The 7,123-nt window shown below is 39.6% G+C and overlaps 1 non-coding gene across 1 annotated transcript; it reads right to left on the minus strand.

Moving 5' to 3' along the window:
* Positions 1–2,271: 2,271 nt before the first annotated feature.
* On the minus strand, positions 2,272–2,463 carry LOC116485214. The gene has a single exon (XR_004252818.1). It is a non-coding gene; the product is annotated as a U2 spliceosomal RNA (small nuclear RNA).
* Between the last annotated feature and the right edge of the window lie 4,660 nt (positions 2,464–7,123).

The following is a 7,123-nucleotide window of genomic DNA, read 5'->3' on the forward strand; positions in this document are numbered from 1 at the left end:
CACATCCCTGCTCGCTGTCATTTCGCAAGTGCAAAGCAGAGGCCTTTCTGCAACTGGTCATTAATCATGAACTGTTGGACTCAGATACAAAGATTGGAAACTGCTGAATGTGTTTCAGGTTCTGTTTCGAGACCAGTTCTGAGGTGCCACACGTGGCTGATATCCTCTGAATACGTATCAGTGTGGATTACATAAAAGTCTCTTCTTCACTTGCTGGCGAAGAGATTCATTAAGAACTCATGGTTCAGTGTGTCGCAAAAAAAAATGGGAATTTGGTTCACTGGGTCTGAAAGCATATATTCCATCCAAAAGGATGATAAAGGAGATAAAATCGTCATTGTGATTTTGAGGCTAAAATTCCTCCAGATTTATTTAGGAGAACAAGTTAAATAATATTACGAACAAAAGCAGAAAGCTTATAAAAGGCTCAGGATAAATACTGAAAAATAAAATTATTTTTCAGCAGTAAAGAAACTGGAAAAGGCCCATAGATCTTGACAACAAGTCAGTAATGCTCACTATAAAAGATATACTTGGAACGGACATCTCCACAATTCAAGTGACTGGCTTTACTCCAGGTCTATATTTCTAAGTCTTAAAAATGATAAGTGTCTAAATAGCATCAAGAAGTATTTATTTATTTATTTATTGGTAGAGATTGCTGTAATTAAGATCAAATAATTAGAAGTTGGAAGGCAGCATTTGTCATTACTGAACCTGTTTGCTTATATTTATAGTTCTTCAGCAAGTATCAAGAGTGGAAGGTTTCAACTTGAAACAAATCTGCAGTGTGGTTAGGAAATGTGACAGAGTAGCTCCTTTGAGATTCTCTCTTTCTATCTTGTAAACACACTTTGGTAATTTTATGTAGTGCATGGAGAGCCAGACATAAGTGTCTGTACATCTCAGTTCATTCAGCATTATTCGATCTGAGGATTGTACTTTGGTGTTCATTTTATTAAATGTAAAACTGGGAGACAGAGAAAGCTTCCAAGCACTGTGTCAGAGAACCACATGGTAAAATCACAATTATAAATCTACAATAAACATTTTTGTACTTTGTACATATTGTAAACTATGTGCATGCATGGAATAACAGAAGACAATAGTGAGGCATTTTCTGCTTTGCAGATTACTTTAGGCTACAGCGATCCACCAGCTTTGAAAACAAGATTATTGTCTTCTGCAAGAAGTAACATTTTAAGACTTTCACATGCATGAAGAAGCAGGCATTTCCTTGTGTCTGACAAGGAGGATGTACATGACATAATGTGTCCAGAGTCAAAGTATTCATGTGGTGTATAATGCCACTTTTTTAGCAAGTAGAACCTCCTCCTTTTCTGTACAAAAGAACCCAGGCTCTTTTGTACTACCTACTAGACTCTTTTTCATTTTTATTTTGCAAAAATAAACTCTGAGATATAAACTTTATTCTGGTGCAGAAAATAAAAGCTCTGAAACCTTTATTTGTGAATGGGAATAAAGAAGGTTGAGAGAAAAGTCTGGGGGCTATAATTATAGAAATGTACAAATGAAACTGTCAAATAATTTCTTTGAAGACACTTCTTAACATGTATTTCAGAAAAGGAACAATTTGTAGGATGCCTAGCATCTTTAATTGGAATTTCTGTGCCTTTGCTTTAATAAATTCACTTTAGTTACTTGATCCTTTAAAGTCTTTCTTTAAGTGGTCTGAACTTATTAAGGAAATGGCATGAAGGACGTGATCTATTTGGAAGTCTAGTCATTTACTATGTTCATTGATGAAAAGAGAAGAGATCACCTTCACTTATGGTGCAAATATGCAACTGTCTTTCTGTGGAGAAGCAGATGGACAAGGAAGACTGGTAAGGCTGATGTGGACATCTCTTTCTTGGCTTGGTCATGCCATTGTCTGAATAACTTGATCTCATTCAGCCAAGGACCTGAACATGTGAGTCATAGAATCACAGACTCATCAAGGTTGGAAAAGACCTCCAGGTCCAACCATCCCCCTACCACCCTCTAAACCATGTCCTTAAGCTCCACGTCCAGCCTTTCATTGAACACCCCCAGGAACAGTGACTCCACCACCTCCCTGCGCAACCTGTCCTAATGCCTGGCTGCTCTTTCTGAGAAGAAATGTCTCCTAATCTCAAATCTGAACCTCCCCTGGTTCAACTTGAGGCCGTTCCCTCTAGTCCTATTGTTAGTTATCTGTGAGAAGAGGTTGACCCCCTCACTCTCACAACTTCCTTTCAGGTAGATATATAGAGAAAAAGAGCCTCCTACAGGAGGTGCACCATTCCTGGAAATACTACAATACCAGGACAATGCATGGAGTGGAGGGGGCAAGCTCCAGATCCAACTCCCAAGACCAAAGATCTGTTTAATAAAAAGTCCTCTCATTAAGGACATATCAGATATTGAACTCATAAGAACAGATACTGCACTTGATCTTAGCCAAAAGGCTGAGAGCCCCATATAACAGGTGAAGGATTTTAAAGTTGACTAGATTTCTGAAGAATTATCAGATGTTGTGAGGCTACGGGGAAAGAGGCCTGGTCAAACAATTCCATGCCCCAGGAGAGGGGACAGGATCAGGTCTTGGGCCAGACTTATTTGTTATGGTAGAACAGACTGTTCATATGAACTGGAGGTGTCTTTGCACAAAGATGTACCTGCTGGTGACAGTTTGCCTTTTCAGGGATATCGTTCTTATACTTCAGTGCACAAAGATAGATTGAGAGGGTGTACTAAGATTCTTCCTTATTTTCCTTAATATTGTTACAGCTACTCTGCTGATATTGTGATAAACATAGTATGAAAACATCATATGTAGAGAATATTAGTTTGCATGTCTTCCGGATTTGCAACAAGGTAGTAGTACAACAAGATAGCAGTGGTTGATAAGTGGACACAAGAAAATCTAATCATTAATGACATCAAGAATATGCTACAGATCACACACTCTTAGGCAGGTACAGCCTACAGCCAAATATATACATATATATATTTGTGTAGAAACAGGCACCAAAATCTAATGATAAGCAAGGGCTTATCACTGAATCATCTAGGTTGGAAGAGACAAAAAATCTCTGCTTAATTGCAGCTTTGCTCTGCACATTTTATCCCAGATTGAGCATTAAGCAAAGCCTGTTTGACACCCAGGGCAGGTGGGGAGACAACAGCATTGCTTGCCTTTTAGGTGTCAGCCCCAAGCGTGCTGTACCTGCAGAAACCACAGCCAAGCTGTTGGCATGTCGTGCCTGTGCCCATTATTTCTGCTTTATTTCTGTGCGTAACAGCATAGTGAGGTCTTGCTGTATAATCACCACAATAAATAGATAAATAAAAGAAAAAATGGTGTCAAAGCAGTGGACTAAGGAATCTACCAAGGCAGTGGGGCATTAAGAGTCACTTCAGCTATAAATTGAAGCTGTCTACATGGATAACTTAAGGGAGTCAATCACGCTTAGAAACAGGTCTTTTGATAGGTCTCATAATAAAAGAGCTAAAGCTCTGATCTCCTACAGACATGAAATGTACATACAATTTCATACCAGGTATTAATAATATAATTTTATGTGACATTTTTGAAAGCATGGCAACAGGTAAAACTGTTTCTGAGCATCATTTTTAATGCTATTTATTTGAAAATCACAACTACTGTTGCAATTATGTGCCCAGTTCTGAAAGAACATACCTATCGTCCACAGTAATACGAGTCAGAGGGAATCAAGAGAAGGCTTAGTGTTCTGTGCCAGCCAGATTTAATGAGTGAGCTCAAGTTACCTAAATCACATGAAATCATAGGGTAGCTCATATGTTTTATGCTATGTTGTCCAAATATCTTGCTGGACTGATAGGCTTAGATTTAAGGAATTCCTAAAGAAATCTGAAATAATTTCTGTTCCATATAGTGACTGCTGATGCAAATTAGTTATATCTTCATCTTAAACTGAAAAATAAAGAATACTCAGCTTCAGGCAAACCAGATCATGTCTTAGATTTGTCGTCTGCATGGTAGACAGGAAGATAACTTAAATAGCAATAGGGGATCTCCCTAAGGTAGGGAGATATCTTAAGGACAACCACTGTTTGATGGAGGTTTCTAGTGAGTAAAAGAAACGGCAAATGGGGTCCCTGAAGAAAAATGCTACAATGCTTGTCAACACCTTGTCAAAATTAGGTAGATTAAGAGTTCCTTTCCCTCAGCTAGATTTTCGAATTTAAACCCATTCTGTTTGATTACCTATTCATGCATAAGCAGATATGTTTTCACCATAAGTCCTTTTTGCTTTTTACATAATCTTCCTTTCTGGCTCCTCAGGGGAAAATAAATGAATAAAATAAATAAATAAAACATATAAATAAATCTATTAAAAGTAACTCACAGCATTTGTACTCCCCTGGGCCAAATTAGTATCCCTGTGTTTTTGCTACAGAACTTAGTGCAAATTACTTGTGAGTAATGGACACGAGTAGTTAAGGGTGAGGTGCCACGTTGCTGTTTGAATATCTTGTTCCCCAATTCTGAAGTGAAATGCTTAACTCTTCTATGTAATATGCCCCAAAGTGCTGATAAAAATGTACCCACACTGAAGGGGAAAACCAAGCAGAGTTACTCACAGGAAGCAGTTCAAGCAGTTACAATCAGGAACATTCAAGGATGCATTTTCAACACCAGCCTGGAGCTCAGGGGCTGAACTCAAGGTAGTAGAAAGGCACCACCATTCTCATACTGAATTTATCTCTCTTTGATAGTCCCTGATACCCATTTGATCAGAGAACGTGACTGACTGTTTTCTCTTTCCATTAAAGGTGGAATTGGTGGGAGATTTATATATAAATCACCTTCCTGGGAGGAGGTGTCAAACTAAAGGCTTTGTCTCTGTGCTGAAGGTCTTGAGCATAGGGCTACAGACCTGGTGGAACTGCACGGGCTTGAAGACCTCTGCAACTGCCACTGATGCTCTTCCCAGCATCCCTGAGACACGTGTGTGGGAAGAGCAGCAGAACATCTGCTGGTGGCAGCAGTTACTCTTCTCCTTTTCAGGTGGGGGTGGCCCATTCCTTTGCCAACCTTCCTACAAAATCCTTGGTTTGGACTCTGGCAGCAGATGTGGGATCAAGTGCCCACAGGATTTGGATGACAAGCAGCTTTTTATGTTTATGCTGGAAGTGAATGGCAGGGGAAGCACTGTTTGGCTTTTTATTAAGCAGGCACTGGAGGGTACCCTCTGTACTTCACTCCTCTGTGCACAGATAATTTCAGTGGGGAGTCTGTGGTCGCAGGTGACAGGGACAGAGTCTTATTCACCTTCCCTTCTTTGCCTCTGCATTACAACACTTTTATTCTCTTAAACAAATAGAAAACAGTATTTAAAAGGTTACTTTTTGGCTGTATCTCTTATACCTTTTGCATCATTTGAGGCTGTTCATAGAAAACCTATATGCAGCACTTTTGGGAATTGAAGTGTGGAAGGAAAGAAAATTGCATGTTTATCTTTATTTGATTTCTTAATTTTGAGACGAAGGGATAAGTTAATTAATTGACAACGAGGTTTTAGATTTATCCCATTAGCAATAAGGGCTGGGATTGCTGAGCACTTAACTATTTTTGACACGTCCAGAAAATTGGGTTTTGTTGCATATTGTGTTTTCTCACTTCAGGCTAGGCTACTTTTATATTTGTTTTAATATTTGTTGCTAAGTAATGAGAATGTTAATATTAGCTAACGCAAAAGGATCTCTGCTTCCAATAGCTTATACTGAATGATTATTTTGTTAGGAGAATAACGAGATGAACTTGCACTATAATTACACAGCTCTGATTTCACCCCTTCTCAAAGCAGGTGATGCTGAGATTCAGGGTTCTTGCTAGATTCTAGTAAGATAAAGCTAAAGATCAGATGATGATAATTTGTAGTAATATTGAAGAATGCTAATAACAATAAAAATAATAATTAACTTTATCTGGTAATAATTCTTCAGTAATTCTAATCACAAGCAGTGATCCCACTGTGCTAAGTTCTGTACCAGAAATTTGCAGTCAAAATACCCAAGGCAACCAGATAAGACATTTATGCTTAACTCAATGTCGGCTGTGTTCTGTGTGTTTGGAAGAGATGTTTAGCTGTAAACGTATCACTAAGTGAAAGCATCCATTAAATTCTATTTGGTTGCTCCACAGCCAAACTTGCTCTGGCAAAATTCTTCATAAGTCCTTCGATTTCTAATCCTTTTTCCAGGCCAGCAGTGCATCAGGTATGAGGTAGGATAGCTCAGAAGTATTATTGTATTCCATTCATTTCTCAAATGATATAATCAAAACCATGAAGAAGTACACCCAGATTTGGTTTGGCTCCCTATATTTAGCAAAACTTAATACCGGGGCTTTATTTCATCCTAAACTATCTGATTAAATACTGCTATAAATTATTCTGGTTTTAGCAAAGCATTATTTCCTCTTGGACTCATGTTTCATAACTTTAAGAATCAGAAAAATGAAGAATTTTTTCCTCTTGTTTTCAACATTTGCTTAGGTAGGCTTTGTGACATGCCTGCAAGATTTGTGAAAAACAAGTCTTAAAGGGTGGAAGGGCATCAGTGACATTTTGTACTGCCCTGATCACAACAGAATTCTACTGTATAACTTAACTCCTCTCTGACACATGCAAGACTATGAAGTAGTTTGGGCCGGGCTGGGCCTCAGGAGTCCCCTAGCCCAAACCCATGCTCATAGCAGGGTCAGCTATAAGGCCAGACCAGGTGGCTCAGGGCTGTATCTGCAATATGGGCTTGAAAACTTCCAGGGGTGGAGACTGCACAGCCTGCTCCATTGTGCTTTGTTCTTATGGGGAAAATATTTCTTCTGTCTGGTCTGAACCTATCTTGCTTCAGCTTATGCCCACTGTCTCTCAGCCTCTGGACACGCGCTGCTGTGAACAGCCTGGCTCCATCTCCTTGGTGAGCATCCTGGAGGTGCTGAGGGGCTGCTGCTGGATGCTCCTACAGCCATCCCCTCTGCAGGTGAACCAGCCCCGGTCCCTTGGCCTGTCCTCACAGGGCATGTGATCTGTGTTGACCTCTGGACTTGCTCCAGTTTTCGGTGTCTTTCCTGTACGGGGCAGCCCCAAAC

Source organism: Aythya fuligula, chromosome 1 (assembly GCF_009819795.1).
Source record: "Aythya fuligula isolate bAytFul2 chromosome 1, bAytFul2.pri, whole genome shotgun sequence".
In the NCBI taxonomy this organism is placed as follows: Eukaryota; Metazoa; Chordata; class Aves; order Anseriformes; family Anatidae; genus Aythya; species Aythya fuligula.